Raw genomic sequence first — 16,088 nt, 5'->3', positions numbered from 1 at the left:
ACTGTATAATTAGGCCGGTTAAGCCTTCGAAAACGGGAACGCATTCCCTGTGTCACTTTTTAACAACTTAATTTTATAGTTTAGCGATTAAAAAATAGCAGATATACAAGCTCATAGCGCAGCACCGAGTGCTGCTCTGTGAGCTTGTAGATTTATTTTGGCTAATTTGTGCAAATCTTTGAATGTATGGTATAATTTTTTTTTTAAGCAAACATTTGTAACTCAAATCTTTGCATCTGGGGGTCCCCTGGAACAACATATTTCGATGCGTGGTCCGCGGCTAAATGCATGTAATTTTGGGGGTCCTTGACATTAAAATACTTTTTTCAAACACCTTATAACAAGGGTCTTCAACAAGCAGTCCGGTCCTCTGAGTTACTACAGGTCCTCCAAATCTTTGTGTGATATAAACCTTTTTTTTTTTACCTGAGAACTTTAGCCAAAAATAGCAGATCTACAAGCTCACAACGCCTCGCATTTAGGCAAAGGGGTTTAGTGTAGAGGGGAAAAAGAGACTAAGTACAAAGTGAAAGGTCAAGTTTATTAGATGGTTCAAGTGGTTAAAAATCTGAAAACACAAATTGACATGAATCCAAAATACACTGACGATCGTGCTGTCAAACGATACACAACAGGTTGTGGGGATCTCTGCTTCATCACTCTCTCGACTAAGGGGTCCTTGGCCTGAAAACGTTGAAGACCCCTGCCTTAGAAGGATTTAGAAGACATTTTTAGAATGGGTCTCAGTGGGTTAAAGGAGCGGGCTCGTCATCAGCGGCAAATCCGCATGGACACTAAGGAGGCCCTATGGCCTACCGGTGCTCTTTGTGAGGTCTTTTGCCAGAGCGTGACCGCGGAGCGGCTGTTGATGTCTGACTGTGCCAGAGGTCAGGGCTTGAAAGAGCAGCCGGCCTCAGGACCACAGGAGGGAGAAGTGGTGTTTAGGACACACTCTGCCCCCCTCCATGAGAAATAGATTAATTGGATAGTAGTCAAATCAGACAAGACAACCGTCAGACTCGACTGTTGGCTATAATTAAACGGACCACTTTCAAACCTGCTGTTCCTGTTTTGGGAATGTCATTATTTGACCTTTTATCAAAAATACGCCATGTCAAATAATGACACAGGGATGCTCGTCCTAGACAATTTGCCCTCCTAGCCCCCAAACTGTGGTATAAACTCCCTGTCGCACTTAGAACTACAGACTCACTCCCTAGCTTCCGCCGTGGACTGAAGACGCAGCACTTCTTCAGACTCCACCTAAACCCATAGCACTACTGTGACAATCCCCCTTCCCTCAATGACCATACACTAGTCCTTACCCGTTCAAAGATATGAGCTCCGAAATGATGTGCAGTGTGTGGGTTATGGGGTGTGCACTGTGCACACAGTATTATATGAGGGATGGAAAGTAACTTTCTGGTGCTTGCATGATAATATGTAGGAGCATCAATGTAAGAAATACCCGTTTCGTTTAAAGGCTACAGAGATACTGTGTACCGATCTACATGACAACATCTGAAAGAGGGCCAGCCAACCCCCCCCCCCGCCCGCCCACCCCCACACACACACACACACACACACACGCACGCACGCACGCACGCACACGCGCACGCGCACACACAGAGCTGGTTAAACATGTTGCCCCATGCTAGATGCAGAATAGATGTGCCTCATGCTAGATGCAGAATAGATAGTAGATACACCATAAAAATGCTAATATACAGCATACGATTTGTGAAAGTGACAAACGGGCTTCACAGTTATGTCAGGTGTGTTCATATGCTGATGGTGATGCGATTTCAGATCAATTGCTCCAGCCACCGAGGAGAAACGCTGGGACAGACAGACAGACAGACACTCACTCAGACATTCGCAAAATTATAGTATAGATGAAGCTAGATAGCATTTTTAGGTTTTAGACGTTTTTTTTACCGATTAGGTGCGTGGTCTACCTATGTTATTGTTTTTCTAGATTGATATTCCGATGCATTTTTTATATTGTTGTTAATGTACTGACATCATCTTGCTTATAGTGATGTGTATTACCTGCTTATTGTAAGTCACTTTGGATTAAAAGTGTCTGCTAAATGCCTTAACTGTAAACTGTAACTGTAGCTTGTAGATCTGCTACATTGTAGTATACTGTAGTATGACAATGTATATAGAGGGTTTTTTAAGATTTTATGCCTTTATTGATGGGCATAGACAGTCATGTTCGTCCTTCGCTTGTGAAGATGACCAAACATGACTGTCTGTCTGTGCGTTTTATAGCAAACAAAAAAAAGTATGCTACCTTTTGTTAAGTGACCTTTGACCATGTATTCGGGCACCTTTCGTATCCATAAGGCTCTACGTGCATTTTTACATCCCATGTGTTTGTCATCACGTGTGCGCTTGTGCGTGCATTGCACACACATGCTCGTCGGTAGGCTGCGGGGCGAACAACAGCAGCAGCAGATGCAGCCTGGAGGAGGAGCAGTAGCTGGCTGGTGCAGGCAGGGGTGTCGCACCAGATTCTGGGCCCTGGGTACAAGGATTCACTTCAATTATTTTGTGCTTTAACTATTGAAAAATAGCAGAAGCTGCGAGCTTGTAGATCTGCTATTGAAAAGTCGTTGAACATTTGTGCAAGTCTTTGAATATTTCAGTTTGTTTTTAAAACCTATGTCAGTGGTGCTCAAACATTTCATGTGAAGGACCCCCAAAATGATATGTATTTGGCCACGGACCCCATCTCAAAATATTTGGTTCCAGGGACCCCCCCAGAAGCAAAACTTGAGTTACAAATGTTCGCTTCAAAAATACATTTATTCAAAGATTTGCACACACAACTTTTCAAAAATAGCAGATCTACAAGCTCACAGCGCGGCACTGTGAGCTTGTATATCTGCTATTTTTCAATAGCTAAAGTATGAAATAATCAAGGCCCCCTCTACCTTGGGCCCTAGTAACTCAGTCCCACTTTTCCCCCCCTTGTGACGCCCCTGGGTGCAGGCCCAAGTAGTCTGACTGCCGCTTTGCTCCTCCTTCCATCTGAGAGAGAGAGAGAGAAGACCCCGCTGTGCCGATCTGTTCTCATTAGTGTTTACTTGCCTCCCTTCAAAGTGCACTAACACGCGAGGACAAGCACATCCATGCACCCTGCCTCTGTTTTATATGAGTCATCATCATCATCAGTGGATGGATGACAGTCTCACCGGCGCTGACTGACAGCCTTGGCGCAGGCGGTGGGACGGGACGGGTTGGGGCGGCGTCACCTGTGATCAGATGTTTTGCAATAATCCATTAAGACCTGTGGCCGATTCCAAAAATGCCTTCCACATCAGAAGTTCTCAAACTTTCAAGATTGAAAAAAGAATCACAGATGTACACGCTTGTGCTGCGCTGTGAGCTTGTACATCTTCTATTTTTGATCGGTGCTCGTGTAAGGAGCTAAGCTCCGACATCTGGCTTTGTCCAGGCTCTTAAGTGGGCTATACTGTACACATCTGGCCGACAACTGGCCTACATCTTGGCACAAAATGCTGAAAGTCTGATTGTACGCCCAGGTTCACATCATTGGCCAAGCTTCGCGTGACGCTCGATGGGATGAACTCATAAATAGCACCGCTCACTTCACATTAGGTGTGATTCTTTTTTCCTTTATTGAATGCCAATGCTAAAATCTAAAATGACGCAGATGTTTCCCCGATTTCAATGGGTTAAGTGTCAGTATACCTGACAGCGCCGGCCCGGATACGGACACTTTTTTTTATTGTTTGACTGCAGGGCCAGAGCAGAGAGGGAGGGAGGGCGGCCGTACATTCTCCTGTCCGAGGTCACACTGGCGTTCTTTAACCCAACCCCCCCTTCCTCCTCCTCCACCTTCCAGCGCTGTCCTTCACCGCTGGATCCCTGACCTTGCAGAGTCAGTGTGTCTTCTAAGAGGCTGTGTGAGCTGCCATGCTGCTGCTCCGTATTAACATATCGCTGCCTGTCAGCAGCGTCTGCTGCTTCCACTGCAGAACCCCCTCCTAATGTTATTGAAGAGCAGAACACATCAGAGAGGGGCCAGCTGTATCCCCACACTCCATCAAGAGTGTCCATTTTGTCTGTGTGTGTGTGTGTGTGTGTGTGTGTGTGTGTGTGTGTGCGTGTGCGTGTGTGTGCGTGTGCGTGTGCGCGCGTGTGCATGGGTGCGTTTTGAGTGTGTGTATATGTACGTGGCTGGGCAGCCAGGCGACTGCCTGCCTGCCAGGATGTGGGGGCTGTCATCTTTGATGGTCACGCTTACACAGATGTGTGTGTGAGTGTGTGTGAGGGGAGGGCTGACACGCCTGGTCTTGGCCCGCTGGGCTCCATATAGTACCTGCTGGGTGAGACGTGCCGCTCGTCACCTACCAGCAAACAGACTACAGACGTGTGAAAAAGGGCACACAAAAAAAATAAAAATAAAGAAAATGAGGCGGCTTCGCATGAGAGCGAAGCCTATTATTGTCACTGTTGGGCAGAAACCTCGTATCTCCTAGTTTCTAATTTGTACGTTTTCTCGTAAAGTAAAGCCCTGCTTCATCATCGTACAAGAAAGACTGTCGCAAAAAAAAAAACTAGTGAAAATAGCAGATCTACAAGCACACTATTTTCACTAGTTTTACTGTGCTATAGATATCGTCACTGTCGGGCAGAAACCTTGTATCTCCAAGTTTCAAATTTGTAATTTTTTTCGCAAAGTAAAGCACTGCTTCATCACACAAGGCCGTCGCACAAAAGTACTGAAAACAGCTAATCTACAAGCACACAACGCCTCGCCGCGTTGTGTGCTTGTAGATCAGCTGTTTTCACTAGTTTAAATCGTTTTTAAAATGATAAAAACAAAATGAATGGGTTTGGACATACAAGGTGTCCACCCCGACAACGACGCTATGTTAACTTGACTTTGAGAGTGTACTTAAATGGAACTAAAATGGACCCTTATGGGGTCCATTTTAGTTCCATTTGTACACGCTCTCAGAGTTGCACGAACACCCGTGATTTTTGCAGTGTTGTGTGCACACACACACACACACACACACACACACACACACACACACACACACACACACACACACACACACACACACACATACACACACACACACACCCACCCACTGAGTGGCCCACTAACTGTTGGGGCTGTTCCACCTTTCCACTTTGCCGTCTGCGATAATCGGTTTGGGCGTGTGACGGCGCCCGGGCTCTTTGTCTATTGGTTGCGCTTGTCACGCAGACAGTGAGGTGTGTGTGTGCGTGCGTTCATGTGTGCGTGTGTGTGTGTGTGTGTATGTGCATGCAAGTGCATTGCTGTGCTCTGAGGCAAGCCGTTTTCAGCCACACTGCAGTCTCTCTCCGAATGCATTGTTATTCTAAATGGGGAGGACTTTTTTTTTCTCGCCCGCCGCACCGCCTGTCCTCGCAGATATTCAACAGAGCTGTCTGTCAGTTTCCTCCTCTCCTCTCCTCTCCTCTCCTCTCCTCTCCTCTCCTCTCCTCCCCTCTCCTCTCGAGAACCAAGCTGTGAACTTCACATGTGTGGCTGTTGTGACGACTTCCCCGGGACGATGTAAAAAAAAAAAAAAAAAGAGATTGCGCCGGCTGTGCAGCTGTAATGTTATTGCTGGAGCCGCTTGAATGTTACATTGTTCCTCTGGTTCGACAGCATGTGCATCTGTGCGCACGGACGTGCGCGCGTGTGTGTATGTACTGTGTGCGAAGGGAAGGAGTGAGTGTGAATGTGCATGTCACTATTCCAATCTCTTCCTGGTAAAACTCACAAAATACTGTGGGGGTGGTGGGGGGGCTGGGGGTCTAGATGAAAGTGGAAAAGCAGAGGAGGAAGCTGAATAATTGGGAGGGAGAGCGAGTTAGTGTGTGAGAGAGAGAGAGAGAGAGAGAGAGAGAGAGGGGAGAGGAAAAAAAGGGGGCAGGCGTTCTTAAAACACTGTGGAGGCCAGATCAGAAATAAAACATAAAAAAGAAGAGAAGGAGGAGGAGGGGAAAAAAGGGAGGAGGGAACGTGTGTGTGTACGCGTGTGCGTGCGTGCGTGTGTTCGCGCGGAGCCTGTGTGAAGTCAACGCAGGGAGAGTAAATCGTGCCGAAACCCGGCAGAGCTCGACCAGACACACTGTATGATCAGGACTGGCACTTCTGAAACGAAAACAACCCAGGATTCATTCCTTCCGTCTTCTTCTCCTCCGCATTGAGCGATAGATCTCTCTTCTTCCTTGCTCTTATTAGAGCCGCGGAGACAAAGGCAGCGGAGAGGACAGATAAGGAGAGACGGAGAGAGAGAGAGAGAGAGAGAGAGAGAGAGAGAGGGGGGACAGAGAGGGAGGGAGGGGGGCCGACTGTCCGATGTTGCACAGCTGACACCGGAGGAAGCGGCGGAGAGACTTTCCAGCCCTCATCATCATCATCATCATCATCATCTTCGTTCCCTCCACCACTACACCACCGCTGGCTTTTTCTTCCTACGAAAAAAAAAACAAGGGACAAAAGCCATTCCTCCATCCGATCGTGCCGTGCAAGTGAGCGAGTGAGCAAGCGGACGAGCGGTGTGTGTGACTGTGCGTAAAGGAAGCTGCAGTTTTTTTTGTCTTCCCTCTGAGCCCCTCAAACGGACCGAGGAGGAGGGGGGCTGTCGCTGCTGGATGGGAGGGGGGGCCGTGTGGCGATGATGATGATGCAGCCGGGGGTTGTTCAGTGAACACTCTTCGTGTCCTGCGAAGAAGAAGGAAAAAAAAGAAAATCCTTCCCAGCCCCTCTTTTCCGCTGACCGCCGGCACTGGGGTGGGGGTGAAGGGAGGGCGGGGGGCACTGGGGAGGTCAGAGGAAGCGCCAGGAGAGAGAGGGGGGGTGGGGTGGGTTTTGGGGGGGCTGTTGTTGGGGTAGATCCCCCCACGGACTACTACTATTGCGGACTACTCATTTTTTATCCATTCTTCTTCTTGTATTTTTGTGTCTCGCCCTCCGCCTCCTTGCCGCCACGGTGGTGCGTTTTCCCGGGGCTGCTATGAGCAGCCGCTGAAGCCCAAAGAATGTGGAGACAACATTTTCCAGGCAAGGAAAGCATGTTTCCTGTTTTTTGCTTTTTTCTTTTTTTCTGGATGTCTAATAAAACTCTGGCATGTGTGCGTGTTTGTGAGTGTGTGTGTGTGTGTGTGTGTGTGTGTGTGGGGTGGGGTGAGGTGGCAGGGGGAAGTGTTTCGTGTGTTCTCACATTGACGTCCGTCCCCCTCTCTCTCTCTCTCTCTCTCTCTCTCTCTCTCTCTCTCTCTCTCTCTCTCTCTCGTAAGGGGAGCGAGGAGTTTACGCGCAGGTTTACGCGCTCCCCTTCTTCCAGTGGTGTCAGTTCAGCAAAAGTTAAGGTATTGCAACGTGACTGGTGTCTTGCACGCGCGCCTTCGTGCGCGTGCAAGACACCAGTCAATGTTGCCATACCTTAGCAACAGGCACAATGAATTTATTTTAAGAAGTGTGTATATTATACAGTATATTGTTTTCCCTGTAGCCAAGGTATGGCAGCTGACATACCTTGCCCATACCCAATTGACGCCTCTGCCTTCTTCCGTTCCCCGCACCGAGCTCGGGGCGATGCAGAGTGAGAGACACAGAGACAGAGAGAGAGGGGTGGGGGGAGGTCCAGTGTGTCCGTGGACACGGCCGCTGTTGACGCCCCTCTTTTGTCCCGCCGAGTGCGTTCCCCCCCGGCCCGCCGAGCACAAAGGGTGCCATTTAAGCCAGCACTCTCTCTCTCTCTCTCTCTCTCTCTCTCTCCCATTTTCTTTGGCAGGGGACGCGTTGGTGTGGCGGGCAGCTGGGTGGTGACAGGGGTGGGGCAGCACAGGACAAGTGGCCTTTGTGTGCTACCTTTTGGGGAGAGGTGAAGGGGTGGAGGGGGGAAGTGGGTCGGGGAGGGCAGAGAGAGAGAGTTGCCAACAAAGGGGGCTTATACCCAGCACCCCCCCCCCCCCCCCACCAACGCGCACACACACACAAACAGCCCTCTACCCAACTGCTACATCCCATGCAGTGACCTTTCACTCAGCTGAAATGTTGTGTGGTTTGTGACAGGTTTGTGTGTGTGTGTGTGTGTGTGTGTGTGTGTGTGTGTGTGTGTGCGTGTGTGCGTGTGTGCGTGTGACTGAAACGGTAAACGAGTGATTCACCCTCCCTGTAGAGCAGTGGTTCTCAACCTTTTCAGGCCGCGACCCCCAAAATAATCATATTTTAACTGGTGACCCCTTCCCACCCTGACGAGCACTGAGTGTTGAGGCATTACGTTTTGGCATTGTGAGCATGTACCGGTAGATCGGCTATTGTCAGTTCTGCCTCTAATATTTGTCATTTTAGAGGTATTAAATTGTCACTTTAGAAATGTGCAGATACCCTCTATACACTTAAACTTTATGTTGGTTTGTTTACTGTTTGAGTGAGAAATCAATGTCGCAAATTAAGTTAATCATCTGGGGACCCCCCCTGGGGGTCCCGACCCACAGGTTGAGAACCACTGCTATAGAGCAAGAAGCTCCGAGGCCTGCTGGCAGTGTGTGTGTGTGTCAGTAGAAATGGGCGGGAACTCGAGAAAGACAAACAAAACTGTTGTTTGACCCACCGGGCACATCTGTGCGTTATGCCAAGCTTCTCCATTACTCCAAAGTCATGCGTGTGTGGCAGACTGCCAAGTGTGTGTGTGTGTGTGTGTGTGTGTGTGTGTGTGTGTGTGTGTGTGTGTGTGTGTGTGTGTGACTGTGTGTCTGTGCAACTGTGCGTAGTAGCATGCATGCATGCGTAAATTCGTTCCGGCATGCAGACAGAAGCGCATATTTGCCCAGACGTAGCTTAACGTGAACGCCACCACAGACCCCTGTGTGTTTGACCTGTGTGGACAAGCACTCCGATATGCAAACATACACGTATCGTAATCCCATTTGGCTAACCGCTCTGTGTGCCCACACTCACCTATGGTGCAGCTGTCCACTCACCTACGGCAGTGGTTCTCAACCTTTTCAGGCCGCGACCTCCAAAATAAACATTATTTTACCCTGATGAGCACTAAGAGTTGAGGGATTACATTTTGTATAACACGGTTCTATTGTGAAAATAGCCGATCTACATGTAGATCGGCTATTTTCACAATTTCTGCCTCTAATATTTGAAAATATGGAATTTATTGTATTTTAGAGGTATTAAAAGGCTCTTAAAAGTCCTTCAATTGTCACTTTAGAAATGGGCAGATACCGTCTATACACATAATTCTGTATGTTGGTTTGTCTACTGTTGAGTGAGAAAACAATGTTGCACATTAAGCTAATCATCTGGGGACCCCCTGGGGGTCCGGTCCCGACCCACAGGTTGAGAACCACTGACATACAGTACAGTGAACGGGCGGCGGTTGATGTTAACCAGGGGGTTCTGGGTATTGTAAGCATGCAGGGCCGCTGGTGTTGCCCGGGGTGCCAGGGTAGAATGGTCATCATGACTGCATAGTACAGCCATCATCACCGACCACCACCCATCCTCCTCCTCCTTGTTGTCAAGGAAGGAGCCACCTGCAAACAGTGGCTTGGGGTTGCTAGGTAACCACTGGCAGCTGTTGACAATGTTGCGGAAAGAAGGGCTTGTCTGGTCTGCCCTCTTCTCTTCTCTTCTCTTCTCTTCTCTTCTCTTCTCTTCTCTTCTCTTCTCTTCTCTTCTCTCCTTTCATTCTCTTCATCAGGGTTTTTGGAGCTGTGTGAAGCACAGGCTCCCTATACGTGGCCGTGTGGGTCTGTCTGTGTGTCTGTCTGTGTGTCTGTATGTAGCCTGAACTTCCTAAACTTCGGCACGCTACTAGTCCCACAGTTTTGCCACCACACACTCGCGCCATATGTCAAATCGACCGGCTTACTCGGGAATCGTGGGCTAGTAACTTGCTAAGAGAAAGGTTCAATAGTTTAATTGATATTAATTTATTAGTGAATTAATTTTCCCCATTGACTTATAATGGGAATCGCAAAAACTCACATTCAATTATTTGTCTCTCGCAAACCATAGGGGCTAGAGTTTCAAGACTTGGAGAGGAGGTTCATAATGATTTCAAGGATTAAATAAAAAATAATTGTGTCATTTGGCCGCATGGTGGCGCCATAACACCCCACTTTACGTTTTGGCCTGTAACTCTTGAACCGTAGGTCGGAAAATTAAAAATCTTTTTTCCCTGGATTCCTTGGGTCATGACGCATCTCCCCATATAGGCCACGCCCATTTGCGCCATGATAGATTTTCCGCCATCTTGAATTTTCTCCAAAACACACTTTTTGCTCCTTTTCCTACATATTTTCTTCAAATGTCACAAAAATCGGTACACATGATCCACACACACACACACACACACACACACACACACACACACACACACACACACACACACACACACACACACAGCTCCACTTCACACGGGTGTGATTTTTGGAGCTGTGTGAAGCACAGGCTCCCTATACGTGGCCGTGTGGGTCTGTGTGTGTGTGTGTGTGTGTGTCTGTATGTAGCCTGAACTTCCTAAACTTCGGCACGCTACTAGTCCCACAGTTTTGCCACCACACACTCGCGCCATATGTCAAATCGACCGGCTTACTCGGGAATGGTGGGCTAGTAACTTGCTAAGAGAAAGGTTCAATAGTTTAATTGATATTAATTTATTAGTGAATTAATTTTTCCCATTGACTTAGAATGGGAATCGCAAAAACTCACATTCAATTATTTGTCTCTCGCAAACCATAGGGGCTACAGTTTCAAGACTTGGAGAGGAGGTTCATAATGATTTCAAGGATTAAATAAAAAATAATTGTGTCATTTGGCCTCATGGTGGCGCTATAACAGCCCAGTTTACGTTTTGGCCTATAACTGTTGAACCGTAGGTCGGAAAATTAAAATTATTTTTACCCTGGATTCCCTGGGTCAAGACGCATCTCCCGATATAGGCCACGCCCATTTGTGCCAGGATAGATTTTCCGCCATTTTGAATTTTCTCCAAAACACACTTTTTGTTCCTTTTCCTACATATTTTCTTCAAATGTCTTAAAAACCGGTACACATGATCTATGAACCTATGCAATGAACATACTCAAGGGATATTGCGATAGTCCATTCCGTTCGTTCGTAACGGGCTTCCAAAGTTAGCGGGAGGGGCCCGTTTTGCAAACAATAGCCATAAATCACAAACAAAAGGTCCAGTCAACACTGAATTTCAACCACAGGTCGGGGGTGGCATACTCAACGAATCCCCAAAAGCATTTCCACTCTGCCTCATGGTGGCGCTATAACGGCCTACTTGTCTCGTAACTCTTGAACCGTAGGTCGAAAAATTAAAATTATTTTTTCCCTGGATTCCTTGGGTCAAGACGCATCTCCCCATATAGGCCACGCCCATTTGCGTCAGGATAGATTTTCCGCCATCTTGAATTTTCTCCAAAACACACTTTTTGCTCCTTTTCCTACATATTTTCGTCAAATGTCACAAAAATCGGTACACATGATCCTGGGTGACCAGAGAGGTGCCGTTGAGTCTAGCCTGCCCTGAGCATCAACTGCAATACACACACACACACACACACACACACACACACACACAGCTCCACTTCACACGGGTGTGATTTTTTTTTTCAGGCCAACGACCCCTTACTGTATGTTAGAGAGAGATGAACCAGGGGCCCTCACTATATATTGTAGAAAACTGTGTTGCAGATGAAAGATGTGCATAGATTCCATAGATGGCTTCAATGACCATCATCATCAGTGTTGTATAAATCTTAATACCTAAACTTCACCTTTTGGCTCTGAACTTTGTTTGCTCCTTCGTTCTCTACACCAAACCATTTTGCCAAACATATCCGATCTTTTAGATCTGTTATTTTCGGCTAATGTTCCCCTCGGAATAAGGATGCTAGGTTTCAAGTGGTCCATGTAAAAAATATCCTATCACACAAAGATTAGTGTAGATCAGGGGCCTTCAACAGGGGGTCCTCAGAGTTACTACAGGGGGTCCTCCAAATCGTTGTGTGATAGAAACTTGGCATGGCAAAAAGCTTTTTTATATTAACCACTTGAACCCTAGCGTCCATATTCAGAGAACTTTAGCCAAAAATAGCAGATAAGCTTTTAGATCGGCTATTTTCGGCAAAGAGCTTTGGTGTAGAGGGGGAAAAAAGCTGACAGTACAGGGTAAAAGGTCAAGTTTATTAAGTATTGACAGTTCAAGTGGTTAAATATCTGAAAACACAAATTGACATGAATCCAAAATACACTGATGATCATGCTGTCAAACGATGAAACTATATGGAATCTATGAAAAGGTTGTGGGGGGTCCCTGCTTCATCTCTCTCTCAACTAAGGGGTCCTTGGCCTGAAAACGTTGAAGAACCCTGGTATAGATACTTCTACTTCAGTAAAAAATCACACCCGTGTGAACTGAGCGGTGGTTTACCCACCTCATAGATCATGTGTACCGATTTTTGTGACATTTGAAGAAAATATGTAGGAAAAGGAGCAAAAAGTGTGTTTTGGAGAAAATTCAAGATGGCGGAAAATCTATCCTGGCGCAAATGGGCGTGGCCTATATGGGGAGATGCGTCTTGACCCAAGGAATCCAGGGAAAAAAGAATTTTAATTTTCCGATCTACGGTTCAAGAGTTACGGGGCAAAACGCAAAGTGGGCCGTTATAGCGCCACCATGAGGCCGAGTGATGTAATTATTTTTCGATTCATTCTTAAAATCATTATGAATCTCCTCTCCGAGGTTTGAAACTGTAGCTCCTATGCTTTGCGAGAGAAAAATACTTGAATGTGATGTCTTGCATTGTCCCATTATAAGTCAATGGGGACAATTCAGCGTCGTTTTTTGCCGATTATGTCGCCATTGTAAGGCGGATCGGAAAGAAAGTTACTAGCACACCATTCCCGGCCGAGCCGCACGTTTTGATGTATATATTGCGGGGGTGGCGTAAATGGTGCGGGACTAGTAGCGTGCCGAAGTTTAGGCTACATACAGACACGGACGGACGGAGACCCACACACACGGCCACGTATAGGAGCGTTGTGACCACCGCTCAAAAATGTGAGTACTTCTTCCACCACTGTGCTCTGCTCTGCTCTGCTGGCTGCTGTTGCTGCCAGACTCTGACTAAGTGTTACTGGCTTGGGAACCCGACTCTGCAGTCCTAGTTTTGCTTCCCCTAGTTATTGGTACAGAGAGAGAGAGAGGAATGATTAGAATTGGATTGGATTGCTGATGATGAGGGAGATATGGAGAACAAAAACATTTTTGAGTTCATTCGGTAATCTTCATTATGTGACGTTTTGGTGTGGGCTTTTAATTCTCTACCCAAGGCTTTTTCGCGCGAGAGACCTACATTTCCAAAATACATTTCCTTGTGACCCAGTTCTACTTATTTTTGAAGGCTGTTGTGCAGCCTAATCAGAAAAAAAGGATGGCGTCATGCAGACTACTTGCCTACCAGCTTGCAGTGTTTTTACAGTGCGTTACTGCTGCTCATATTGTGCATTATTTTTCTTTCTTTTTGGAGCTGTGTGAAGCACAGGCTCCCTATACGTGGCCGTGTGGGTCTGTCTGTGTGTCTGTCTGTCTGTGTGTCTGTCTGTGTGTCTGTATGTAGCCTGAACTTCCTAAACTTCGGCACACTACTAGTCCCACAGTTTTGCCACCACACACTCGCGCCATATGTCAAATCGACCGGCTTACTCGGGAATCGTGGGCTAGTAACTTGCTAAGAGAAAGGTTCAATAGTTTAATTGATATTAATTTATTAGTGAATTAATTTTCCCCATTGACTTATAATGGGAATCACAAAAACTCACATTGAATTATTTTTCCCTCACAAACCATTGGGGCTACAGTTTCAAAACTTGGAGAGGAGGTTCATAATGCAGGCAAGGATTAACTGAAAAATAATTACATCATTCGGCCTCATGGTGGCGCTATAACAGCTCACTTTACGTTTTGGCTTATAACTCTTGAACCGTAGGTCGGAAAATTAAAATTATTTTTTCCCTGGATTCCTTGGGTCATGACGCATCTCCCCATATAGGCCACGCCCATTTGCGCCATGATAGATTTTCCGCCATCTTGAATTTTCTCCAAAACACACTTTTTGCTCCTTTTCCTACATATTTTCTTCAAATGTCACAAAAATCGGTACACATGATCCACACACACACACACACACACACACACACACACACACACACACACACACACACACACACACACACACACACACACAGCTCCACTTCACACGGGTGTGATTTTTTAATTTCTTGGGGCATTTTTTGTGACTTTACGTGGCAGTGTTGGTGCAGAGAGATACAGGAAATGTAGGGAGAGAGTAATAATATAATCATAATCATTTTGCGGTATGTGTCGCAGTATATTTGCATATACAGTGAAAAGTGGTGTTTGCATCTAACCCATCCATCCTAAGTACCAGCTCAGTGGTCTTGTGATTAGAGTGTCCCCCTGAGACAGGTTGGGGTTCGAACCCCAGTCGGGTCATGCCAAAGACCAGTGCCTCCTGCTTGGCACTCAGCATCAAGGGTTGGATTGGGGTTAAGTCCCTATGACATACTAGCGTCTTGTTCAGGGGTGTACTTGTACATCAAGCTGCCTCACGTCCTCCTGCCCTATTGGCCTCATGGCTCGACAAGGCTTACTTATACATACTTACATCCTAAGTATCAGGAGCGGTGGGTGCTAGGGGGAGTTAAGTGGCTTGTTCAAAGACCCTTTGACACGTAGATTGGGGCTGGGATGCCAGGAATCGAACCTGGGACTCCTCAGGGCATTGCACCCATGTGGCATGTTCCCTAACATCTTGGCTTAATTGACAATCTTCTTTGAGTATGTTTTACTGTTGTATGTTTTACAGTATTTTTATGGCTGTTGAATCAATGTACACACATCCTGTCGTTGGGTCGTATCGTTGCCCGTTTTCTCTCATTATCAGTGATGGCAACAGAGCACTGGGATGTCAGGTGGTCCTGGAGGTGGTGGTTAAAGACCCGAGTGGATGAGGGATCTGAAGGAGACTGCGGAGATCATAAGCATTACCGCGAACAAGACCCTGCGTGTGTGCTTGAGTGTGCATTCATAGAGGGGATGGGGGATCATTTAGCGGGAATGGAAGCATGGATTAAAAGTTCTCGGTCGTCGACGACTGTGATTTCAGTCATTTAGATTCCATAGAAGCCAGCCAAGTCTTCTATGATGTCGATCTACAAGCTGACGCACTGCGAGCTCGTATTATTCTAAGATTAGAGCATTTGAAGTGGTCAAACTACGTAACATGTTCAGAAGCATCTTCCATGAAATCTTAATGGTCTGGAAGTTTTCATATAAAAGCAATGTATAAAATGTATACTCTAATGTAATATCTTTACATTATTTACTAAAACAAAATTATTTGACGTGTTGTGAGGAAAGTGGTTCTCAAAGTGGATTCCAGAGACTATGTGGGTTCTTTATGGAGGTCTAAATTGACCCATACATGTCTCTAACTCTGAACAGTATACAAATGGAACCAAATGGACCCAGTCTGAGTTAAAGCTATACTGTGTAAGATACCCAACTAGTGGTCATTAGCCCTATAGCAAACCGCGGTCGCGTCCGCGTCTTTCGTCCGTTTTTCGTACCTTCAGACCCCCGCGTCTGCCTCCACCTCGCTGAGATCTATCTTTTAAGGGGTCCCTTGTTCCTGTGCGTTCAGTAATTCCAGAGATACGGACTCCTTCACCCTGCCTGGTAGGCGAAATTACCTAGAGAAGGGATGGTACAGACGGGCGACAACAAATATGGCTGCCATAGCGACCCCACTTCAAGATGCGCTGTGATTGGCCGGCAGTTGTATAACCCTCGCTGTGATTGGCCGGTAGTGTGATGACGCAATTTTGGCGCGAGATCCGGTCCACGGCAAGGATCTCAGTTTACATATAGAGAAGGCTTTACAGGCTGAAATTCAAGGCGCGGATCTTCTAAAACTTTTGTGATTTAATAGTTAGGAGAATTTTAAGATTT

General features: G+C 46.7%; 1 protein-coding gene across 2 annotated transcripts in view; it reads left to right on the top strand.

Moving 5' to 3' along the window:
• ctbp2l (C-terminal binding protein 2, like) overlaps positions 1–16,088 on the top strand; it is a 161,188-nt gene that overhangs the window by 102,396 nt on the left and 42,704 nt on the right. The window lies entirely within an intron of this gene.

Source organism: Nannobrachium achirus (assembly GCF_963921795.1).
Source record: "Nannobrachium achirus genome assembly, chromosome: 18".
In the NCBI taxonomy this organism is placed as follows: domain Eukaryota; kingdom Metazoa; phylum Chordata; class Actinopteri; order Myctophiformes; family Myctophidae; genus Nannobrachium; species Nannobrachium achirus.
Note: the sequence above shows the minus strand (reverse complement) of the source record. Positions and strands in the feature narration are given on the sequence as shown.